Source organism: Diceros bicornis, chromosome 16, assembly GCF_020826845.1.
Source record: "Diceros bicornis minor isolate mBicDic1 chromosome 16, mDicBic1.mat.cur, whole genome shotgun sequence".
Classification (NCBI taxonomy): domain Eukaryota; kingdom Metazoa; phylum Chordata; class Mammalia; order Perissodactyla; family Rhinocerotidae; genus Diceros; species Diceros bicornis.
This window is the reverse complement of record NC_080755.1, coordinates 10251648-10277475: the sequence shown is the minus strand read 5'-3', so window position 1 is coordinate 10277475 and position 25828 is coordinate 10251648. Positions and strand designations below refer to the sequence as shown.

General features: G+C 42.9%; 1 protein-coding gene across 3 annotated transcripts in view; it reads left to right on the top strand.

The window, feature by feature from the left end:
* The window catches only part of LDLRAD4 (low density lipoprotein receptor class A domain containing 4), a 453579-nt gene that overhangs the window by 30767 nt on the left and 396984 nt on the right, over nucleotides 1-25828 (top strand). Inside the window, exons 1-3 of one of the 3 annotated variants that reach the window (XM_058556730.1) lie at nucleotides 21368-23311; nucleotides 24222-24300; nucleotides 24967-25006. The exons of 1 other annotated variant lie outside the window; for it this stretch is intronic. The gene's annotated coding sequence lies outside the window, so the exon portion shown is untranslated. Of the gene's footprint in view, nucleotides 1-21367; nucleotides 23312-24221; nucleotides 24301-24966; nucleotides 25007-25828 lie in introns of those variants that run through there. One more of the 3 variants, XM_058556729.1, reaches the window with a different exon arrangement.

Here is a 25828-nt window from a genome sequence, read left to right as displayed (position 1 = left end):
GGGCTTTGGTGAAAGGGAGCCATTCCAGGCATGGAGCAGAGCAGTATCTTGGCTTAAGTTTCATGAGGGTCTCTCTGGAGTAAAGTGGAGTGACGGTGTAGGAGGCTGTTGCAGTGTCAAGTCCCTAGAGAGGATAGTTCCCCAGGCCAGGGTGGTCACAGTGGAGGGAGAGAGTCAGGGCCTAGTCTTTGAAGGTGGAGCTCCAGGGATTTGCTGAGGGCTGAGAAACACAAGGGCACATTAGAGTTTTTGGCTAAGTTGTATTTTATCAGGATGGGGAAGATTAGGAAGGAGCAGTTTGGATCATTGTTTTTATTGTGAGAAGACAATTTATTATTAGTATTATTATTAGTAGTAGTGTTAATAGTAGTAGTATTAGTATTATTTTGGCTGACTTTTATTACTCCATTCATTATTATCTTGTTTTTGTCTGATCTTTGTGCTTGCTAACCTTTTAGAAAACAATGTACCACTTATTCAGGACATTATGAGTGTTAATCGTTGTGCAGAAATCAAATGGAGTTTCTTTGCAAGAAGGATTCAGTTTAAAGCACTTTAATTCCCCAAGGAAAAAGGTGCTGTGTACATGCAAGGTTTTTTTTTTTTTTAAAGATTTTTATTTATTTATTTATTTTCCCCCCAAAGCCCCAGTAGATAGTTGTATGTCATAGCTGCACATCCTTCTAGTTGCTGTATGTGGGACGCGGCCTCAACACGACCGGAGAAGCGGTGCGTCAGTGCGCGCCCGGGATCCGGACCTGGGCCGCCAGCAGCGGAGCGCGCGCACTTAACCGCTAAGCCACGGGGCCGGCCCACATGCAAGGTTTTAATGCCCAATTATTCTATTGAAAATTAGAACAGTGATTATATGTGTTGACAGGACTCAGATCCATGAACTGCCCTGAATGTGGCAGTTGGAAGTTTGAGCCAATCTAAATCCGTTTCCTTCCTCTAAAAACATCTTCCTATATTTGGGGTGGGTCCTCTCTATGTTGGGAGTAGAAATTGCTCCTCTTTTAAAATAGGGTCTCTTTCCTGGCTCTGTTATCTGACTTACCCTCCTGTGATGCTGGTTAGAAATGCAGACTCTCAGCCCCACCCCTGACCCACAAATCAGAACCTGCCTTTTAACAAGGTCCCCGGGGAATTTGGGCACCTTAACGTTTGAGAAATACTGAGTGAGAACAATTTTAAGTGTTTCTGAAGCCTTCTTGCTTCGAGGTCAGCATTTCCTCAGGGCCACTTGCTTTAAGTCCAGTGAACGCTGGCAGGTCTGTAGAGCTGTTGTGAACAGGGTCAAGTTACAGATCACCCCCTACAGCATCTCCAGTGGTCTGGCATCCGGTAGATGCTTTCTTAGAGAGCCCTTTGAAAATGAGACCCCTGGTAAGCTGGTGTGTGTGCTGGCATGCAATAGAGAGCCTTGTCTTTTCTAAGGAGAGGGTCGAAAGCGGGGATTGAATGAATGGAGGGGGAGAGCCCGGGTGTCTGGACACCCAGTGCAGCAGGTGCACCTGCTGGGGTGAGAGAAAATTCCTATTGCTGAAATGAAATAGCTTTCTGATGTACGTTGGTGCACTTATTTGGAAAACATTGCCCATAGATCTCAGAACTGTTTGTTGCATTCTCCTTAAACATTTCTCTTGTCAGAACGATGAGAAAATTGCCTGTGTGGGAACTCAAGAAGTGCAAATTTGTTAATACTTCCTTTGACAGTGGTTTGTATTCAGAGCTGTTTATGAGCTGCCACAAATCATTTCCAGTTAAAATGTGCTGCCGTTAAATCAAGTAGCGGTGGAAGAGTCTAGGAGGATATGCACGGCCTCATGGCCCCAGCTCAAGAAGGGCCCAAGCATGTATGCTGTGGGTCTGGTTTTTAAATTGGTGAATTGAATTATAAAGAGTGAAAATAGCCTGGTTCCTGTGGAAAAGCTCTGTTTTGAAAATCTTCTCCCTTTTAATGATCTTAAAGCATAAGTTTGAGATTTAGCCATGCTTTTGATGGCTGGGATAGAGAGGAATTCATTGCCTGACCTTTTGATCTTTTATGATAATGTTTATCAGACTCAGGGGTGGAGCTATTAGCTTATCATTGCTGGAGCATGGCATGCAGGTGTTCTCCTACTAGTAATGGTGGATTTGCCCTGACCCATCTGTTCCACCCTATTCATCTTGTGCTCATGGCAGACATCTGCAAGATGGCTGTCTGCAGTTCAGAGTGCAGCCTGTGGCCTTGAGTTGTGAGAAACTAAACAATCATATGAGGTATTTTTTTACGAGTCTGGATGCTTTATAGCAGTGGTTGTCAACTGGAGATGATTTTGTCTCCCAGGGGACATTTGACAATGTCGGAGACATTTTTGGTTGTCATAACTGGGAGGCAGGATGCACTACTGGCATCTAATGGGTTGAGACCAGGGATCCTGTAAACGTTCTAGAATGCACAGGTGGCCCCCGCAACCAAGAATGATCCAGGCCCAGATGTCAGTAGTGCTGAGGTTGGGAAACCCTGCTTTAGAGCTAGTGGCAGTTTTGATAGATGGATAATAGTGAGTAAAGATTAGAACGTATGCTTTAGCCACGTAGTGGTTGAAAAGATGTCAGATCTCCAATGTCTGCTTCTATTCCTTTTCCATTTGTTTACTTAATATTCAGAAAAGAAATTCCATTGTCTCAAATGCATTTTTTCCAACCAGAACAGATATTTGCAAACTGCTGAGGTCCATTGGGCAGACTTCTTTATCATAGGTAGCCCTGCTTTTCTTCTGTGCTTCCAGAATGTTTTGCTTGACACTGAAGAAGCACATCTCTAAAGGGATGTTAGGGCTTTCCTTTTTAAGCTCTTGATTTGTCTTAATCAGTGAATTCTATGAAATCCTTTTTTGTTAGCATTAAGGTGGAATCTGCTAATAAAATAGCCACTGGGAACAATGGTGAAAACACCAGACACATGATACATTTTCTTGAAGATTTTATGGTCACTAAATTTGGATATTTACTTAAATTTTGCTTTCATGACTTCAAAATTCCAGTTTCTTTAAACAAACGTTTAAAAACAATTGTTTTTTGTTCCCTGAAGTTCAGGGAGTTGAAGAATCTATCACCTGTCTACTGAAGGCTAAATTTTTTTTCACAGTTGCCCTTCCTTTCTTTTACCAGGTCCCTTAAAAGCTTTTGTGATCTGATTTCGCCTTATGGAAATTTGCAATAGATAAATTGGTTGTTCATTAATTCAATATTTAGGCCAATAATATGTCTTTCTAGCTTATCACTGAGGCCATGGTTTGGTCTTTCGTGATACAGATTTCCTCTTTCCTTAGCTAGATTACCAATAACATTTAAATGAGGCAGAGAAAGGATTAGGCCAAAACAACTGGCCTTTTAACCTCTATAAAACAGAGTCTTTCCAGCAAATGCCCCAGCTAAAGGAGACTCATAATTTTAATCCAGAATTGGACAGGTGCTGCTGCCGTGCATGACTTCTGGGCCCAATGAGATAGCAGACCAGTGAGTATCCAGGACAGGGAATTGTTTCTCATCTTATGCTCAGTTCAGGATGACCGTGTGTTCCTGGAACACACTCTGTCTTTGGAGGCTGTTGTTTTCTTATAGCACTTGTACAGTTTCACACCTCCTAAATGGAAGGCTAATTTGCATAGTTTGTGGCTACCTCCTAATTTCTAATTGACTTTTGGGTAAAATGAGTTTTAATATTAAAACATCCCACAGTTGTAGCTGTTAGAGAGGTACCGAGTAAAAAAAAAGCCATAAGCCTTAGAATGTTCTATTATATACAGTTGGCTGTCTGTATCTGTGGGTTCCATATCTGTGGGATCTGTATACAGGGATTCAACCAACTGTGGGTCGAAAGGCCCATGATGGTTGTGTCTGTACTGAACATGTACAGAATGTTTTTTCTTGTTATTGTTCCCTGAACAATACAGTATAACAACTATTTACGTGGCATTTATGTTGTATTAGTTGTTTAAGTAATCTAGAGATGATTTAAAGGAAACGGGAGAATGTGTGTAGGTTATATGGAAATACTACGCTGTTTTATATAAGGAACTTCAACATAGGAGGATTTTGGTATCTGCGGGGCTGGGGGAGGGGTCAGTCCTGGAACCAATCCCCTGTGGATACCAAGGGATGACTATATATCATACATTGTTATATGATTTTGATTCATTTTCTTCCGGTTGTTTCTTTAGCTTGTTTTCTGATCTATCAATCATCTTTATGATCTATGTCTATTTCTATCTATCCATCTGTCTGTTTGTCTATCATATCTATCTGTCATCTGTATGTGTATTTTTATCTATCATATCTATTTATCAGTCTATTTATCTAGCTATACCTATCATCTTTATCATCTATCTATATTTGTCTCTTTCCATCTGTCTGCTTATCTATCTGTCAATCATCTATTTATCCATCTGTCTGTCTATCCTTATCTACCTATGTATCTCTCTATCTATCTATTTATCTATCTATCTATCCATCCATCCTACTCACAAACTCAAGGGGCATTCATTCTACCTTCCCCTTAAAGAGAAAAGGCTATAATTCATTTTCAAATACTCTCCTAAGAGCATGTATGCTTTTTATTGAAGATCATTGCTTTGACCTTCTGATTTTCAATGTTAGTTGAGTGGCCCGTGTGCCAGTCCATGTGCCACAGCTTTGGAAATGCACGCTTCGCTGCCTTGAGCTTCTTTCTGACCACAGCACCAAACATATCCTTTCAAGGGAGCATGACTGCTCCCTTGATGTCTATGAACACAGTACCTTCTCCGGCTTTTTAGCAGCCCTGTTGAGAGCTCTGAAGCCTTTCTTTGCCTCAGGAACCTGACTGGAGAAGATTGTCTTTTATGTACTGTCATAAACGACTTAAATGTATTAGAGTGCTTGCAAGTCTTTCTCTAATCCGTTTTGACAAATAGCTGAGTAGTCTTGGTTTTACATGAACTTGGCCAAATTTGTTCATGTTTGGGGTGAATGGGGGCATATGACAATTAGTGGGAAATGGCAAGATTCTAAAGTACAGCATTTCTGTGATTCAGCCAATTATATCCTTTTTCATAATGTGTTATTTGTTGTTGCTATCCTTTCTCCCACTGTTTCCTTCCTTTCAGATGTCTTTCTTTCTAGGACTTTCCTTGTCTTTTTTGACCTTCTGTCTCATAGACATGAATGGTCACCTGCACCCATCTGACCTTGAATCCCTTTGTTATGTCACTTGACTTAAAGGAGCCATCCAGCTTTGGTTTGAACCTCTCTAGGGACGGGGAGCTTGGCACCACTGAATGTGGCCCCTTTGGAGGACAGTGCAGCAGCTGGAAACCCCCCTAGACTGGGTTGAAATGTGCTTCCCCTGGCCTATGACTCAGAGTAGGGTTTGCTTTTCTTCCATGTTTGCTCTGCAGATGTTTGAAGATGCTCCTGATGCCCCACCTGACCCTCCTCTTTTCAAGGTTGGACGACCCAGCTTGCTTTTGCCATTCCTTCTCTAGCATATTGACAGCCCCTCCGTGTTCCTCTTCTAGGTGAGGGTGTGCTCACCAAATGGTGGTAGGAGTGCTTTCCAGAGCTGGCCACGATGCACTGTGTCTTAGTGCAGGCTTGACGAGGTGACGAGAGCATTGGTGAGGATGAGATGCTGGGGCACTCAGTCCTGGCTCCGTGAACAGCAAAACTCTGCCCCAGCATTCCATTTACTGGTGGAAAAATAGACCGGTGGGTTCTTGCTGTTCTGCTTGCTAGATGATAGATTTTCTTCGTATTGTTTACCAAAAAAGAATGTGGTTTCTCAGCCAAAGACTTGGATTCCTGGTTCCTGGTGAACAGTTGTTAGCATGCTCTGAGTCTCTTCATTGATAGAAAGATAATTTCAAGAAAATGCTCTGCCTGGGACAGAGTAGATTTCAGCAAATGTTTGTAAAAATCTCAGTTCAGTTTAAGTTGTGGGATAAAAATCTTTGCTGTCAGTTCATATTTTCAACCTGAGACCTTCAGAACTTTTGGGAGTTGTTTCGGCAGTTGTGTCCTAAAGGCAACGCTCTGTAGGTCCACAGAGCTGACGAGAAGGCCACCCGGGAAATTAACCTCATGGGTAGAAACTTAGATGATGTTGTTAGAAAGTGCAGTGTTTCTATCCTACTTTGTATTTTAGGGGCGAGCTCCAGGGGTTGAGAGCTCATCTGTACTGAAGACTGCCGAGACTTATGGCCTAGCGGCTAGAGGGGTCATTCCAGGCCTGTGTGCGGAACCTGTGCTGTGCATTAGGAAGGGGAGGTTAGTGGGGGCCAGAGGCAGGACTGCACATGCAGCCAGGCCTGAGAGAGCCAAGAGTAAGGAAATAAGGGTGATGTTGTGGGGACAGCAGGGCCCACAGCGAGTTTCCTACTCAGGAACTGAACTCTGAGCAGTGCCCACAGTGTGCACTCCTGAGCGCCGTGCACCACCCTGCCCGTCTGCGTTCTAGCGGGTCTCACAGCAGCCTGGTGAAGCCAGCAAGAGCACCAGGCGAAGACACCCAGGCTCCTGGAGGCGGGAGCTGGCCGGGAGAGTACCTCGCACCACTTGCTGGTTCAAATCCCAGCTCTGCCCGTTCCCAGCTGTGTGATCTTGGATGATTCACTCGACCTTCCCATGCCTCATTTTCTACATGTATAAAAGGAAGATGTTGGTAATAGAATTACCCACCTCACAGAGTTCTTATAAAGATTTTAAGAGTTAATAATGTTAAGTGCTTAAAACATGGCTGGCCTATCCCAGGTGTTTATTATGATGTGAGGACCCAGGTCCATCTGACTACATTACTGCTCTATCTGAAGGTCATTACTGAGTTATAGCTGACCTTCAGCTTCTCTCGTATTAGCAATCTTATTTCATTTAATAAAGTACAGTCAGCAGGACTTTAGAATTTTGGGGGAAACTATAACATGACCTTGGAGAAAGTCTGTAAGGTGGGTGTTGAGTGCAGGATGGCTCGGGAGGGGGTCTGTTGGGCGCTGTGAAGGAGTCAGGGAGGGATGCATGACTCCCTGTCCCTCCTGTGGTGGATCAGACCCCACCGCGCCCCTTCCAGGCCCTGTGCTGCTGCTGTTGGTTGGCTGGATGCTGTTTCAAAGAGCAGGGGTCGGTGGGGGATGAAAGTGGCTGTTAATGGTCCTGTACAACCAACCATGACGGCAGCGACGGGACCTGACAGTCCTGCCAGACGGCTGCTCTGCGTTCAGCAGCTGAGAGAAGGACAGGGCCTAGAGATGTAGACATGGGACAGCCTCCCAGCTCCCCGGAGTCTCATCCTCAGAGTGGGTCTGCTGCTTTCTTAAAAGGGAATATCCAGAACATTAGACACACCCATATGTCACGATAAGTATAAAAACACTTTATACAGTCAGAAATGAGTGATTTTTGAAGTATTTACCATCATTCAATTATGCAGCTTCCTTTAAAAGTGTAGCTAATTACGAGTGGGCTTTTTTTCATAAATATCCTGAGCCCAATAACTTAGGTAAATAACATTCTTGGGCAGAGAAACCTTTAACATGTGTTTTATATTAGACACTACTGTGTTTCCTTCCTGTTCAAAATTGTGATGAGCCGTAAGCATTGTTTCATACTTTTCGCTGCAAATGACTACGCTTTGGATTGTGTGCAGCGATTTCTTTGTAGTTTTTCCCTGCTTCCAAGACTTTGAATCTGGACTGATTTTTGTTTATAAAGCTTTCGGAGAGGCATTGCTGAAAAATGTAGTTGAAGAATGTATTTGAAGAAAGCACATGGGTGCATTTCACAACTGTGCTGTTTTATAAAAGCGTTTAAAATACAATCTTTCTGAGTCTGGAAGATTCTGAGGTGGCTTATAAACAGACTTGAGTATTTCAAGGTTGAGGCAGATGTTGGCAAATTTATCTGTACAATGATATAAAAGCTCTCTTTTCTTTTACCTGGTTTAAAGCTGGTTACCCAAGCCCGAAACCTGGACTTGTTCTGGCTCCTCCCCTCCTCTCTGCGCACCTGGTCTCTGTACCACCAAGTCCTGCGATTTTACTTCTGAGTGTTTTTTCAAATGACTTTTTCCATTCCTACAAGTAGAAGCTGCCTTAGATTCTCAGCCTTTCTTGCTTGGACTTTTGCAGCAGCCTCTGGACAGACTGCTCTGCCTTCGACCTCTGATTTTTCTCTCCTCTCCTCACATGTCCTTCCCTGTGCTTCAGAGCAGAGGGTCTCAGACTTTAGTGTGTGTCAGAGTCACCTGGAGGGCTCCTTAAAATGCCCAGTTTCTGATTTGGTAGGTGTGGAGTGGACCTGGAGGTTTCGCTTTTCTCGAGTGTTCCCAGGGCGTCTGATGCTCCTGGTCTGGGACCCCCCCTCCCCACCCGAAGAGCCACTGCTCTAGTTACCTGGCCTGCACAGCTGACCTGTCACTGCCTTGCTTCAAAAGGTAAAGGCCAGACTTGCCTGTGTGGCCACAGAGTTACGTGGCATGATCTGGGTCTCTATCTCCAGCCGCCTCTCCCAGTTCTCCCCGATTCACCCCATTTCTCTAGTGTCACCCAGCAGACCATGCCCTTCCTGGCCTCTCTGCCTAGAACGCCACCCTCCTCTGTTGCGCAGCCTGGATGTTACCCTGAGAGGTGAGCACTTTTCTGGGCTCATCTTAAGTTTTTTTTTTTATAATTTCTTTTTATTAAACCAATATCCTATCAGTGTTCAAATTCTCTTGGTCAGTAGATGTTTAAATTTTTTAATTTATTTATTTTTTTTCCCCCAAAGCCCCAGTAGATAGTTGTATGTCATAGTTGCACAGCCTTCCAGTTGCTGTATGTGGGACGCGGCCTCAGCATGGCCGGAGAAGCGGTGCGTCGGTGCGCACCCGGGATCCGAACCCGGGCCGCCAGCAGCGGAGCGCGCGCACCTAACCGCTAAGCCACGGGGCCGGCCCTCATCTTAACTTTTTGAAATGTGTAATAGGAATGAATTGTTCCATGGTACTCAGGAGCAAGGAATGCCACATCTCTTTATTTTTCTAGAGCAGTTAAATCTCATTTGAGCCCTGACTCACCAAGAAAGGTAAGATGGCTTGTATCAGTCATTTGGGGATGGAGTGTGTAGCCCAGGACTTGTCACTCACCCCTCTCCCCACCCCACTTCATTGGTGGTGCTTGGCGCTCAGTCAGGGTATGCTGAAGTCACCCTAGGTAGGGGTGGCCCCCCACCTGGTGTCAGTCCTGGAGAATCCTTGCTCTGCTGCTCTGAGCTCTGCGCTCTGTGGAGCCTCTTGGCCTGCTCCTCCCAGTCTCCTCTCCTCCAGCTCTTCTCCTCCAGCCTCTGAATGCTAAGCATCCTTTCTCACTCCCTCACATAGATCAGTTTAATTTGGATTTAGACCTTTGTTTTTCAAATGTTGGTATGTTTAAAAATTATTTGGGGAGCTTGTTGAAAATGTAGATTCCTAGACCCCACCCCAAGAGATTCTGACTCAGGGGAACTGAGATGGTGCCCAGGAGTGTGTGTTTTAATAAGAATGCCGGGCACTCTTGCTGTATTTGTTCTGTAAGTTGTGCATCGAGTAGCACTTGCCCAGACCCCACCCCCTTTTCCCTTTGGACTCAGAAACACGGAAGGCCATTTTGCTACCAATAGGTAAATTATTTCTGCTACCCAGCTCGACATTCATGAGTAGATCGTGGACTCCTTGAGGGCAAGGTGCATGCTTTATTCTTGCTGCACAGAGCCTTGTGCCTGGGACTCGACACTGATGTGGGCAGAAATAGTCTTGGAGACAAGTGCATATCACAAACTGAGGAAGGGACCAAACTCGGAGGTTTACTTTTTTTTCTGGTATGATGCTCCTGTGTCCAGAGGTGAGGAAATTTCTGACGGTCTCTGATGGCTCCTTTCTCCAGTTCTGGGCTTCTACTGGGCATGACTGAGAATGAGTTTTTTTTCAGTTGGCAAAATGATCATCTTAGATCAAAGGAAAGCTGCTGAAGTGGTGTTCATATTGGGATGGTAGCTGGTGATAGCTTTTACGTAGAGGAAAGGGAGCTGCTTTAAGGTGATCCCAGCCCCGAAGTCCTGGCCGGACTCCTGAAGCCCTGCCCCCACCCCACCCCTTGGAATTGCCTTCAAGTTGTTAGCTACAGTTTTTATCACAACCTCAAAGGGTGGCAAGTCACTGACTTTGTGTAGAATTGAAATGAACAGAATTCTGATTAAGAACAATGCTAAAAGTTGCAATTTTTATGTTCCAGTAAAAATCTTCTATGTTATCTGAATGATAGATCCACTTTCACATAGAATCTCTTCCTGTAATAACATCACTTCTGGCCTAGGTCTTGGCTAGAATCAACAGGGTATCTGTGGCAAGGGGGAGGTTGGTAAAAATATTCTCAGATTGCATTTATGAATTATGAAAATGACTTCTAAAATTGCATGGTAGTCTTCAGTTATACCTATATTTGTAAAATGTACTTTTACTTGAAAGGCCCAAATAACTAAATGTATTAGAAACATTTTCTACATGTGATCAGATAGAATCATGCACTTTTAAATTATCAGAGAAATGTTTGGTACTTTTGAAAACTCTTACTTCCAGTCACTAGAGGTGTGTGTGTGTGTGTGTGTGTGTGTGTGTGCGCGCGCGCGCGCGCGCGCGTGCGTTGTTTTTTGTGTATGTACCCAGGCCTGCAGCATTAACAGTTATCAGAAGAGTGATCTGCCTTATTTATTTTGAAACCAGCAGCACCGATTCCATCTGTCACATGTTGTGGTGAAATTGGAGAAGGACGAGGACAATTTTATCAGGATTGTGAAGTTTTCCAGGGGGATAGCTTATGCATGATAATTCACTTTCCAAAAACAACCTGTGCAGCATTCACATGCTTGAGATGAGCTGTCTGTTTTCACTCAGATCTAGCTCCTACTGCCGTATAGCTTGACATGAACAAACCTCACTGCAGACGTAATCTGTAGCTGGGCTACTTCACTTGTTCATTCTCACCCTCTGCTTCCCTGGGAGGTTGAAGCCTGAGGTAGTGGACCCTCACTCAGACTGGTGTAGTGGAGACCACCCACACATAAGCGTTGCCCAGCGGCTTTCCTGGGGCCCATGGTCACAGCTTGCCTTGCGATGAGAGCTAACACAGATTGTCGTCACTAACTGTCCTTGCTGAGCTTTGATTTAAGTAATGTGCAGACTGGTGCATTCTTTCATCAAACTTTTCATATTCTTATACTTTTCAGGATCTGCATGGAGAGAGATTTTCCTCTTACGGCTGAGACCACAGTGTTATACTGATTTCCTTTGTTTTCATTATCACATGGCAGAATATTTTGTATCTCTGTTGATAGGTTGCAGACAGTGCTGACTCTTTGCCTTTCCTCTCAGTCCATTCTTTTTCCTGTGCCTCACCTTCACCCTCTTCTCCCATTTGGTCCTTTTCTTCTCGCTTTCTCCTCTTGGCTTGACCCCTCTTTTTCCTCTCCCCTCTCCCTCTTAGTCCTGGCAGCCATTGTAATTGGGAAGTTGGCCAATCATGTTGTGTATTAAGGTCTTGTGGTTGTAATTATTTTCCTTCTCCAAAAATTCCAGTTATTGGAATTTCCCAGCTGTTTGAATTCTGGCTAAGGGGGACTTAATTTCATCTGAGGATCTGAAAACATGTTATTTATTGGTCTTTATATGCATATCTGGGTTTACTGTTGAAAACACCGAGGGACGGAGATATTTTAATAAGTCAGTGGATGCAAAATGTTATGCTTTCAGAATTCGTCTTCTGGCTAGTACCTAGCAGCTGAAGCATACCGCACACACTGCATCCTGCCCTTAGCTTGATTTTCCGCTGTAACATAGTGTTGCTACGCTCAAGTCACTTCATGCTTTTCCCCTTTTAGTTTCCCTTTCTCTTACCTATGTCATTAATTTTAGATTGTACTGCTTTCTTAAAGGCTAAACTAATGCACAAAGTAAAACCTTAAAATGTTTAGAAGCTATGCAGTATTATATTGTAAACCTGTAAAAATTCTTAACAAAGTTAGTGGTTTGAAAGGATTTTCATGAGAACTCCTTCAGCTAAAAGGTAGTAAATTCCTTAAAATAACTAAACTTTGGCTTATAACAAGGTCATTGTTTGGCAGTGTCCACATTTAAAAACTTTCTAGAACTTGGAGGAGGAATGTAGCGATTTAAAAAATAATGACAATAAATTAACATTTGCGTTATTTGCCAATGATTGATTTCCTTTCTTCCAGCTTTTTATCCCACTTCTGAATAAATTGGACCATGTGAAGAACTAGAAGATTAGCTTTACTATTTTTTTTATTGAAATTGGTTTTGCAGAAGTGGAAATTTGGCAGCAACTATGGAAACTAGCAAATCAGTTTACAGTGTTCTGTGCTTCTTAGTTTAATGAAACCCACAAGAATGAAGACAGGCTGCATGGTTTCAAATAAGAGAAGTCTGTACTAGTGTAGGTTTTGCTTTTTCTGGAATTTTATTTTTACCCTTATTGATTCAGTAGCATGTAGAACGGCGTGTCCAGACATTAGTTGTTTAATAGTGGCCTCCAAATGGGTAGAATTTCAACTCCAACAGTTATTTTTTGATGATCTCATGGAAAAAATGCTGGGAAATATTTTCTAAGAATGGTGTAAAATGAAGAGGAATGTGGTAATTTTTTTTTTAAAGCTGTGACCTAATAGAATATAAGCAATTGGCTAATGACAGTCTTTACAATCAGACAATCTTTGTGTTCTGAACTTGACCTCTGATGAGGTAGTAGAAGCATGTATCTATTTACAGTTAAAATGATCAATTGACATTGGAATATTTGGAGCACCTGTGTTCCTTTCAAATAAAATAGGGTAGATGGACATTCTTTTGAATGATGGTTTCATCATCAATATACGTTTTCCAGCCTGCTGGAGCCTTAGCGAGCCCATTTGACGTAACATGGCTCACTTTTAGTGTATGCAAGTTGGTAGTATATGTGGTTACTTCCAAATAGATGTTCTCTTTTCATCCTGGGACAGTTTATAGGTTTCTGCACTAGGCCTGGTCCAGCTTCCCAAGTTGATTTCCTCTCTGAGTTCTTTTACTCCTTCACCTGTGTGCTGTCCTCTACTCTTCCCAAATGGCCATTTCCATCACCACTGTTGATGGGCTGCTGTTAGCTGAAGCCCACAATAACATGCTTGTGGATGTCACCTAACCACCTGCCTTCACAGCAAGCGCTCTCTGCTGAGGGGTCTGCTGTGTATGGGAACACACATTATTAGGGTGCTAAGGAGGGCTACCTTCATCTATAAATGACCCAGGACTGCCTAGCGCTTTGTTACTGGACCACCACACTGGCGTCCCCTCCCTGGGAGCTTGTTAGAAGTGCAGAGTCTTGGGGCTCACTGCAGACCTGCTGATTCTGAATCTGCTCTAGAGTACAAAGTAGTGCTTATGCCGGGCCTATTTTAATGACCATTTACAAGTTTATCAAAGCATTGAAAGCTGAAGGCAAAGATCCTTTAGCAATAGAATGTGTTTTCATTAAGTTATTTCAGAATATTAGTTCTCAAACTTTATTTGAAAAGTTTGTGCACAGATAGTGCAGATGGGGTGAGTTCTCTTTGACTCTAGCAGAGAACCGCTTTCTGGTTAGTCCATGAGTCTTGCAGGGCTGTGCTTTGAAGGATCTTCCTGTAGCACACTCTAAAGTTTCACTAGTAGACTAGAGTTTGCTCTTCTCTGCAGGCTGGGAGGGTAGGTGGACAAAGGGGGAATAGCTGATGTTGTGACGTGGGTTATTAATTCATTAATAGTTATTAATTAAGTGCCATAATTAAAGTGCCTAGACCCGTGTTTTAGAACTGCAGGTCACAAGTCATTGGCAGGTCGTGAAATCATTTTAGTAGGTCACAATCAACACTTAAATAGTGATCTGGGATAGAGGAGAAGAGAAGATAGAATGTAGTTCGCTTAGTAAGGCTAAGTATTGTTTTTAGAAACTTTGAAAAATTTGTGCATGTGATAGGTATATGTATATATAGATATTTATTGTCATAAATCAGTATATGTATACACATGTATATATGTATTTTCATATATATGTATATAGGCATATATATGTATGTATGTATGCACACACATGTATTGCATTAAAATGCTTGAAAGTACAAAATGACTAATATTATGGGGGAGTTACAGAGGAAGTATTAAAAAATACAGTCTATGTAGTTTAGTGGAGGAGAAAAGACAAAGCATAGATGTCTATTATTGGCTCAGTTTACCAAAATGACAAATAAATACGTATCTAGATATCAATGAACAGTAAACATTTTGCTGTTCAGAAATGTTGGGAAATAGGGTGTTACAATTTTTAAACCAGTGTAGTTACTTTAGGGCTATCATAATACTGTTATAGATTTAAATATTTAGAATCCAATGAGGTATAATCAAGACTAAAATGATTTTGAACTTAATTTGATTTTTCACTGCTGATTTAGACAACTTTAGGATCTTCTGTATCTTTGGTGTTCCCATGGTAAATGTTCAGTATCTATGCATAAGTAAAGGATGGAGAGGCATCCTTTGAGCCCATAGAATACTCATTTCCAGGTTCCCACATAAGGCTTGGAGTGTACTCTTGATTACTTAGTCTTCTGAATGAAGACCTTAGCTACCATTGAAAGTTGAAGAGTCCAGTGTTTGCCTCTTCTCAACCTTCTTCCTCTTCCCATGTCTTCAGCAGAATCTTGCACAGGGCTTGGCATGTTTAGCATGTCGTAAGTCCTTGGTGAATGAACGCATGACTCTTTCAGTAGCTTCTCATTTTTCTTGAGTACAAGCCAAGTCCTTACAATTGCCTACAAGCCCCTAGGATCCCCATGGCCTCTCTGACCTCATCTCCTGATACTTTTGCCCTCATTCACTCTGTCCAGCCACCCTGCTTTCTTGCTCTTGCACCTCTCTCTGGAATGCTCTTCCTCAAACACCCATGTGTCCAACCTCCTTTCCTCCTTCCAGACTTGGCTCAGATACTGCCTTGTCAGGGGGCTTTCTCCGGCACTGGCTGTCTCCCGCCCTGCACTACTCATGCCTTGCTACGTGGCACTTACCACTTCTGAGCAAACTACTTAATTTATGCATAGAGGAGGTTCATTGTTCCACTCTCCACCCAGGATATCACTGATGTCCCTGAGAGCCTGGAATTGTGTCTGGCACTTAGTGGGTGCTCATACATCCTGCCGGCGTATTACATGGTTGAATGAGTTTGAGTGTAGATTTTGACATACTCGGGTTTTTTCTTTCTACCTCACATGACATAGTGACTTCTGAGGTCTCTTCTTGGCATTTAGCATTCACTCCCTCACAGTCCCAGGGATTCAGCACATAGAAACAGCTCTCTATGGAGAGTTGGGTCTGTATTTAATGTTAAATATTAATAGAGGTCAGTAGAATATTGATAGCAATTTTTATCTTTGGCTTATGAAAAACAGTCTTGACATTTTATTATAACAGCTCAGATTTATTTATGTTTGCCCTGTTGCCCATATTAAATTTTAGATTTTCAGAAAAATAACAACTTAGGTTCTTTTTCTTTTCTGATAGTATATGGTAGAAAATTTGGGACATAATAGTCTTCAAAAACATTGCTGCCTCACCAGCCTGAGACTGTCTGCTGTGGCTCCTGAGAAGTCTTGGCTGTGGCCTCCCACTGCGCCAGTCTTTAAGGGTCAGGACTCTCGTCTGCCAATGTGGTTCCACAACACACGTTCATCTCTGTCTGTGGAGTGATCATGGAAATGACCAAAAGGATCTGAAAGAAGTCTGCTTATTGGTGAATGACTTGTTGCTGTTTCCAAATGGAATAATAAAGTCTAGGTTTGAAGATAATATTACCATAAAAATATGCCTTAGTTTTCAGAGTAATTCCCAAGAACAAAGCATATTCATTTTTTGATACTTCAATTATGTTTCATTTCTTATTATAACCATTTGTTTTGATTGCTGTGTGGATCTGCTTGTAGGATGGAATAGGGCTCAAATCCTAGCTTTCCCTCTTAATAGCTGTGTGACCCTGGACAAGTTACCTAAACTCTCTAGACTGTGGTTTTTCTCTTCCGTCAACTGAAGATACTAATAACATCCAAACAAGGCTGCTCTGAGGGTTAAATGAGATAACATACGTAATGTGCCAGGCTGGACACTGAGGAAATGTTAAATGAACATTAGCTTTATTGTTGTTATTATTACCTAGAAATGAATGACCAAAGTGCCTGAGTATTTTTATCTGTTTGATTTCTTCTTGTCATAATTAATTGTGTCCAAACAGAAGGTCAAAAAGAGCAGAGAGCAGAACACTTGGGCCGGAGCTCAGAATCCTGGGGCTGTTTCTTGAAGCAGGTCTGCCTTGTTGTCTGATGGGCATATTGAGGCCTCAAGGCCCAGTGCTGTGGGGTAGGATATGCGGGTCATTAGGACATTTATGTTTATAATGCCAGTAGAATTGCCCTGTCCCACTAAGTGGGCACTGTGATAAGCAGATGCGAATAGGACAGCAAGTGTCATGGTCGGGGAGGCAAGAGCCCAGGTCTGTGCGCTTTGGGACTTGATCCACCTGCATGACTAGGTCAAGACCTTTCATTTCTGTGCTCTTTGATTTCTTCCTCACTTACATGAAGGGACAGGGCTTGAGCTCTTTGAGTGTGAGAGCTTGTAATATGTGAAAGCTGGTGTTTGCCTTGAGTCTTCCTCTGAGGCTGCTATTCAGGAGAATGCCAGATATGGAGATAACGTGTCTGGGTGGGGGTGTGCAGGGAAGGGAGTAGATTGTATAAAAACCCAGAAATTATGAGACCTGTCCTCAAGGGTTGGTATTCTCGTGGAGGAATCCTGAGTAAACACAAGAATGGGAATGTGCCGACAGCCCAGGAATGCTGTAGAAACTGAGTGAGGAGGACTGAGGAGGGTGGGGTAACCCAAGAGGTCTTTTGGGAGGAGGTACTTGTGGAATGAGTCATGTGTATTAGCAGCATGTTTTCTCTGATCAGAAGAGAAAGAGCAATGCTGCTCTTTATATCATTTGACTATATTAATATTTATAGTAAAATACTAAGGCCTCGACTGTCTCTTACTCTCTGCCATGACCTGCAAGGAAGAAAACTTCTTCATTTGTTAGCTGCTGAGTCTCAGAGATGAGGTGATTTGCCCCGGGTCATGAAGGCAGTAAGCTGTGGAGCTGGATTTGAACCCAAGGCAGGCTGCGTCTGTGGCTCTTTCACACGGCCCAGTCGTTGTGCTCATGGAGTTCCTGCCACAGTGACTGAGTGTCTGATTCCCACTTTGGCTTGTAACAGATATGGTAACATCTCTATTTGGCTGTGTGCTAGTATGCTTTAAAGAGTATAATTTGACCCCGAAAACTCCTTCCAGGATGCCTGGGAAAGGAGACAGTACTGCTTGCATAAGAAGCAAAAAACATCTTGATGTCTTCCAATCATTGTCAAGTTTTTCATTCGTCAGGTTTTTCATTCCTTTCAGGTACTTTGTGATCTTTTGTGGAGATGTCGATCTTTGTCTTTCTTCCCTTGAGTTTGGAAATAACTAGGAAACTATTCACTGTTGGACTTGAATGCCACTTGAAATAATCCTCTTTTGTTTTCTTAAGGTGTCTTTCTAGCTTTGTTAAAAACTTTTTCCCCCTTTATGCTTTGAAACATTTACTTCTCCCACTTAGGATCCTGAAGCATCCCATCTTAAGGTTTTCCAAGCACGTGTATGTATGTGTGCGCGCCTCTCTGCACGCGTGCCTGTTTGCATCTGTGTGCATGTGCGTGCGTGCGTGCCTGTGTGCATCTGTGTGCGTGTGTGCGTGAGCGCAGGCTGCCTTGCGTTCTCCTCAAGGAGCCTGGCCGCCATGTTGGCTGTGATGCTGCCTCACAGTAAAGCGTTGCCTGAGGGTGGCTTTGTCCTAGTTTCCTCCTAGATGGTTCTGGCCTTTATAAAGCTTAGGAGACAGAGCTTCTGAATTTTGCAGCCTGAAGAACTCAAGCCAAAACAGCAGGGAAGATAGGAAACCTGTGTGTTGTTGAGCTTTAGGCAGATGGACTGTTTTTGCTTTGACTGGAAGATTTTTCTTGCTTGAAGGGCGAGGCAGACCGGGAAGAGCCCTGGCGTGGGGCCTTTTCTCTGCAAGTCTCTTGGCTGCTTCGCTGCCCTGTCAGCGCAGACCTCGGAGGCCGAGAGGAGGCAAGTGTGGGAGCCTGCTTGGACTGCCTTCGACCATTCGGTGCACCCTCCAGGGGCTTTTGGGGACCAGGTCTTTGCAGAGGCCAGCGGCTTCAGCTGTCCTCCAGGAAAGGCCCCTTGTCTGGTCCTTTGTGCTCCAGAAGAGATGATTTGTGGGCGTGGCCGTCGCCATGCCTTGTTTCTTCCCGGCAAGCGGAATGGGGCCGTTTCACGGTTGCATCTGCTTTGAAGAGGTCCCTCGTTTCTATTTTGGGAACGGAAAACTCTGCTAGAAGTAAGCCAGACAGCGGACAGGCGGCGTCTGGCTTCTAGATCCCTCTCCTTCCTCCGGGCCGTCTTAGTGTCTGCTGGGAGTTGCCCAAAGCCGCCCTCGCCGTGTTTTGAAAGGCACCGATGAAATGGTTGCTGATGCTTTGTTACGAAACTTGTCAAACTCCTCGTGGCCAGGGGTCTGGACCCTGCGTGTGTCCACACCGCTGTTGGCTTTGCGGAGGGTTGTTTGCGTCTCACCCTGGGTTCTGTAGGGAGGCTGCTGGCGGTGCTACCTGCCAGCCCGCCCTTCCCTGGGACACGCTCAGGTAGTGAGAGAGCAGATCCTTGTGCTGGGCGCTTGGGCTTCAGGGACACACCTCTGGTCAGTATTTCTTGGCATCAGTTTTCTCTGAAATAATTCAGCCCCGGGAGAGAAAGATATCAAAACAAAATCCGTGCAGCATTTCTGGGTTGAATGAATGCACACATGCATTTTATGTCGTGAAAAGGACACCACACAGAAACCTATGCATGCTGCTGAGTCTGGGGTGGAAGTGTGGGTTCGTTCATCCTTAAGGATCCCCTCAACATTTCTGAAAAAATGACATAGAGCAAGAATGGTTTTGGGAAGGGAACCTCTGTTTTTCATTTTCCTTAATCTCTTTTTGTACACTTAAGTATGTTGCCTGCTGCTTTGTGTGTTTTCCTATCCCAATTTATAATTTCCGTGAAATGGCTCTCTCCCTGGTCTCCAGGCGTCATTGTGTTTTAAATGGCTCCACTTCACAGAATCCAGTCACCAGCTGGAGCCAGTCCTGCTTCAGAGAAAGGAAGGAAGCATGCAGCCAGGTTTCTCTCTTAAAGTTTGTCAGAAACAAATGTCTTCTTTTACCTTAAAGAGAAAGTGAGAGTGTTGTGAAGATTGAGAATAAATGTGCCTCACTTCCGTTTTGATTTTTCAGTCTTTGCAGCTCATGTATCCCCTTCTTGGTGCAAGGGAGGTCCTTGCTGCATGTTACTTTTCAGGAATGCCTGCACTCTGCTTCTTCTTGCTCTGCCTCTCACCAGTTCATGGTTCCCAGACTGCAGCCACTGAACCTACAGTGCTGTGTAAACTGCTGGAAATGTGTCAGGAACATGGCATTCAGGAGATGGTTTGGGTTAGAGAGATCATCAGCCCCACAGGACCATACTTTATCACTCTGGAAAGCCATGTGTGGATTCCTCAAATGCTTGGAGCAGCAGGGTATGGTATATATATGAGGAACTCTGCCAGCACCTTCTGTGAGCCCTATGATTATTAATTCTCTTTGGTGTTTTTCTCCTGAGTGAACGATTCTTTCGAAGGCTTAATTTCCTTTGGGGGGACATAATATTAATGCTCAGTCTTCTTTCTTTGAAGGACTGGACTTGGTGTTGAGCTGTGTTTTGTGAGATTATGGAAAAGGCATGCACTTACTAGAACTGAGGGTGGAGGGAACTGGGTGGGGTCTATCATCTAGGCTTGTTTCTTCTGCAGAGGGAGGGGTCGGCTCAGTAACCCGTCTGGTTCCCTGCTGTGGGTCACTGGCTGTTTTCACACATAGAGATGGGCCCAAGAGAGTTAAAATTATGCTGAGAAAAAGAGGTGAGTTTATTGAAATGCTCTGTCTCATATGTCATTGAACTGGTGTTTTTAGTTTTCCTTGGCTTGAGTGTGAGGACTCTGCTGCCTGAGAGACTGAGCACCAAGGGATAAACCTTGGAGAGAATGTTCAGGTTTACTGAGTGATTTATGAGGGAATGGGAATATATAATAAGATCCTGAATATAGATTTCAGGAGAGTATGATAGGTTTCTGTAATGTATGAAGTTTTTATTTTGTGCTCTCAGGTAATTTAACTGATTTGAATATTTTAAAATATCCCTTTTATTAAATCAGTCCTTTCAAAATCTAAAGTAGACACAACTTTAGTCATAATCTTCTTTGTAATAAAAAACAATAATTTATCGCTTAAGGACAGCGGAAACTGAATATATTTATGCATTCAGCTTTCATTTTAAACAGAGCTTAAATAAAATCTTAAAAGAATTAAAAATCATCAGTTTAAAAATAAAAAGTCTTAAGGAACTTTTGAAATAGGTTGTAAAGAAGTTGGATTAGCATTTTGTTTCAAAATTAGAGCTGGGTTATTTGACCTATACAGGTTTTTCCATTTTGCTTGGGAATGAATTATTGATATGAATGGAAAATTAAGAACGAGTCACAAATTCTTACTTTGGAAAATTTCTTAGGGAATTTTTTGTTTTTAACCTTCAGCTGTTAGATAGCTAAATGCTAGAGAAGTGGCAAGGATATTTGGCAAAAATAGTAACTACTGAGCAACATTTCTAAGCACTAAGTCAGGTTAACAGGTAAAATGAAATAACCAGTACTGGAGAAATTGTGTATTCATCATTTGGGGGTAGAACGTGAGGCTAAGTGTCTTCCACCTATATTGAAATTAATTTTGAGGTTCTGAGCTCTGCTTTGAAGGCTTGCACGAATTCTGTTGCTTTGGCCTTATTGCGCTAACTAGAGACTGACAAATCATAATTCTTTTAATTTGGCTTATTAAAAAAAAATGTTAAGGGCCTCTCATGTGTCACATACTCTGCAAAGTCTTGGGGGTGCTAGGGTGATGATGATGTGGTTCTTGCCCACAGGAGCTCATAGTCAAGTAGGAGAAATGAATTTTCACTTATGGATGGATGAGGCAGGTAGGGAATGCTGTTCTGATGCACCAGTTATGTATGCATAAAATATATGTATTTTATATATTCCTGTATTTAATTAATTACTAAATTAAATTTATTTTATATTACTGTATAACAAATTATTATACATTTAGTAGCTTAAACCAATCCCCATATATTATCTCACAGTTTCCATGGGTCAGGACTCTGGGCATGGCTTAGCTGGTTCTCTGCTCAGGATCTCAGAAGGCTGCAGTCAAGGTGTTGGCCTGGCTGTGTTCTCATTTGGAGGTGTGAGTGGGGAAGAATCCACTTCTAAGCTCATTCAGGTTGTTGGCAGAATTCATTTCTTGTAGCTGTAGGGCTGATGTCCCTGTTTCCTTGCTGGCTGTCACTTGGCAGCCAGCTCTCAGCTCCTAGAGGCCCCTGCAGTTCCTTGCCATGTGGCTCCCTCATAGGCCCTGTTATCAAATGGCAGCTCACTTCTTAAAAGCCAGAAAGGAAGTCTCTCCATCTCTAGTCTGCTGAGATGGAGTCTTATATAGCATACCTTATATAGCATTTGATTAAGGGAGTGACATCCTGTTACTCGAATCATATTCTGTTGGCTAGAAGCAAGTCACAGGTTCTGCCTGCTCTCAGGAGGAGGGGATTATACAAAGATGTGACCCTTTGAGAGTCATCTTAGAATTCTGCCCATGACAGTGCATTTCTGGTTATTCCACTGGCTTCTGTTCCCAATAAATCTGAGCATTTGAGTCCTAAGAAGACCGATGAGAGCAGTCCCAGTTAAGAAATAAAAACAATCATCTGGAAAACGGGAAGTAGATGGTTTTCTTCTCTCAGTAGGTAGAAAATAGGAGAAAAAAGTAGTGTTTGTAGGTTCACAATATTGATAGGAAGGAGTTACATAAAAACAGTGGTGTGTTTGGGGTGGACCTCCACAGGAATCTCACAGGATCCTCTGGCTAGACACAGTCATTTTTTATCCGGATGTCTTAGCATTGGCTGATCTCTCTGGCGTGACATATGGCAGGAACATGCTTTGAGGGACAAGTCTCCTGGAGAGTACACTGCAGCACACAAACTAGACAGATGGTGGCTTATTCAACCTTGGATAGGAGTGTAATCCTACACGTTGGCAGGCTGGGTGCTGAGAGGTGCTTGTGGTATCTGAGGCAGAGCTGACTGAGTTTACCTGAAACTACTTTGTAAGGCACGAGGCGGTCACCTGATGTGACCTGGAATGGTGTGATGCACACAGAGTATACTCATCAAGCTGGGATGAGGATGCTGGTGACAGATTGTGTGAACTGGAACTGGACAAAGTCTGGAGCATCAAATGGGAGGACATTCTACCAGCAGGGTGGAGGGCAGGTGTAAAGACAGCATTGCAGACACAATCATGGATGTCATCACGCTAGTGAGGTCTTCACTAAGCAGGGGTCAGTATTCCTCTCACAAAATTAGACATTTATTTCATGGGAGGAAAAAGGTGCCACTGGGCCTGCCTTCTTTTACAGTTAAGGATTAGGTGGATCCATGTGGTTGCAAGATAATTTGGATTGTTAAGAAAGAAAACGGTCTTTTCACAACCATACTTAAGATGTCTGTGATTAAAAAAACCCCCAAATCCAATAAGGACATTGTCCATTATTTGTTTGTGGCCTCTCATTGAAGAAAAGGCCCAGGTGTTTGGAGGAACAAGTGTGTATCCTTTGATTAGAAGATGAGAACTCGGTGCTTCTGTGGCTGCTAGAGAGCTGATATGGGGATTTTGTCCTGAGTTCAGTCATATCCCTTACCCCAGATTTTTTGCTGTAATCCTCTCTTCCTTCTTTCTATTATTTGGTGCTTGTCTTTGTATTCTTATTTTATTCATTTTGGCATTTGTGCCTTTTATTGTGACAGTCCTCAAATAGTTTTTGGAACTTGGGGAAGGGGATAGTGCAGTAAGAGAAACCAAGAAATGGTTCACTGAAATTATTTTTTTCTTTTAGCAGTTTAAGCTTTACATTTCTAACATCAAACTGCTGTCTCTTGACTGGACCATTTTCAAGAACTGACATCAGTTTTCATACAGCTTAAAAGGTGGGTAGACTTCAGACTCTTCTCTTTGATAATGTTTGTGAAGCGGAGCTTGTCGCAGCACTAACCATTCTGAGATGGTGTTCCTCCCAAGAAGGTCTTACCAACTTCTAGATGCAAAAACTCTTACTAATTTAGCTTTTTGTGAAAGGAGGAAAGTTGTGTGATATCAGATTAAATGTGACTTTTCTTTTTTGTTTAATACACGAGTCAATTCACAGTGGGCTGTAAATGTATATAAAATACATATTTCTGGATTTAATAAAATACCTGAAGAAAAATAATCTTACTATTCAACTTGTGTTTATTGCTGAGCCTGAGGATTTAATGCCCAGATACTTAAAAACATTTAAGATCAGTGAGAAATGAGATTTTTTATTTCTCATTCTAAATTCTTTTTCTTGTTTTTCTACTTCATAAAATGGGGATAATAATCAGATTGCCATGAGAAATAAATGAGCTGCTCTGCTTAATACAGCACCTGGCATATAGCACACACTAAATAGATATCAGTTTCTTTCCGTCTCTCAGCTGTTGTGGCATCAAGTGGGCAAGTTTTTCTTGCTCTGTATTGGTAGCACACGTGGTCTCTACTGTGAAGTGGCGGTTGACCTCCTAGTTTACTCCATTTGTTTTTACATTTGTGTCCCTGTGTGTTTCTTTTTGGAGGCTGAGGTGTAAGTGGCTGGGCCTTGGGACATCTGAAAGTAGAAGCTTAGATGACACCTATGTGTTTTGGTCATCTCTGGACATCTTCTGATGCAAAGCCCTATTTGGAGCCAACCCCAGTGGGGGAGAGTCAGTGAAGGTGCTGGGAGGGTGCCAGGAGCACCCTCCCCTGCTTCAGCCGGCCCCCCACCAGCTTTTCACTTTATGCGTGCCTCTTCACCTCTCTGTGCCTCTATTTTGTTAGCTCCTGTGATTCCTGTCCTGCCTAATTGCCAGGCTGTGAGGAACATCAAATGAAGAAATACATGCGAGTCTTCAGGAAAGTAAGAAAGTCTATAGAAAACATAAGGTTCAGCTTTTTCCTAAATTTTTAATTTGCTAGGTATGACTCATTGTTTATGCTAAATTCCTTACTAGAGTGTAAGCTTTATAAGGGCACGAATCCCCCCCCCCCACTTATTTTTTCCTCCAGCGCCTAAAACAGTGCCTGGTAAATGGGAGGAATTCAATAAAATTTTTGTCAAATGAAGTGAATTGATGAATATCCCCGCGGGAGGCTCTCTCAGAGCATATCCAAGACTTTTTATTTATGCTTGTTGTTGGAAATAGATGAGGCAGTTGGAGAATCAGGAGAGATTTAATGCGCTTCCTCACTGAGGCATACAGACTCTTGAATTTAAATGGACTTTTCACAGTTTGGAACTTTCCTAAAATTGTAGGTGCTAAGAAGCATGCAGTACATAACAAACCACACACCCATAGTCAGTGTTGGGTGCAATTCCTCTGTATTGCTGAGTGTGTGCAGTTCATATGTGTTTCTTTCTTAAGTGGATCTCACTATCAGATATCTGAAAACTTGGAGCCTGTGCGATAGGCTCTCACAGGGTGGGTGATAAGCTTTCACAGGGAGCACTCAGGTTGTGTGCTTCATGGATGTTCGGTGACTGATGAAATACTTCTCATTCATGTGATTCTTTATTACCTGGCAGGACAGCATGATGTTTGAGAATCCCCTATCTTCCTGACTTGGTGAGTATTGATGAGTTGCCTTATTTTTTTTTCTATAATTTGGCACACCCACCACCAGCTTAATGTGGCAGGCGGCAACTCATCTCTACCGGGGCTGAAGAGAGTGTGGGCACAGTTTAGTTTCTCTTTCATCATCTCAGGTTCAGCCCTCTTTGATTTTTCCCACCAAAAACTAAAACTGTCTTCAAGTAGAATTTCACTGGGTATCTGAACACACCACTGGACCCTAAGGACTGTGCAGCTTGATTTACAAAATTTTGGCAAAAATAGAAATAATTCTTGCAAGTTACATTAGTACCTGATTTTCCTCCATGTATGGGGTTACCTCATTCTGTCAGCTATTTTAAGCAACTTTCAAAATTGGTAATGGAAAAATTTTTCCTGACTACGTTATTGTATGTGGATTTTAAATTAAATACAAAGCTACGTTGCTCCTTCTGAACATCAGAGCAGTTAAAGAACAGATCCCTGTCTGCTTTGTGCGTCTCGGGTCCTTGTCAGGCACATGCTTGGATTCTGAGGTAAGAACTTTCGCACCTCTAAAATAGGTTCTTACAGCTGACTGTCCTGGAATTTATATTTGCTCTGTTACTTGTAAAATTCTGTCCCTCGAAGCTCACAGCTGGACTGTGAGACATTCGTAAGTGTTGATAAGATGGACAGGTGGCATTACCACTCTGCTCCGTCTGCTTGGCTGGGAATGCCCAAGGAGGTCTGGATTTTTGCATTAACTGCAGAATGTGCCTCTTAACTGTACAGTGGATTTTCTTGAACTTGGTTTTAAAATGGGGTTGGGTCCCCGTTTCTAGGTTGTTATTAAGT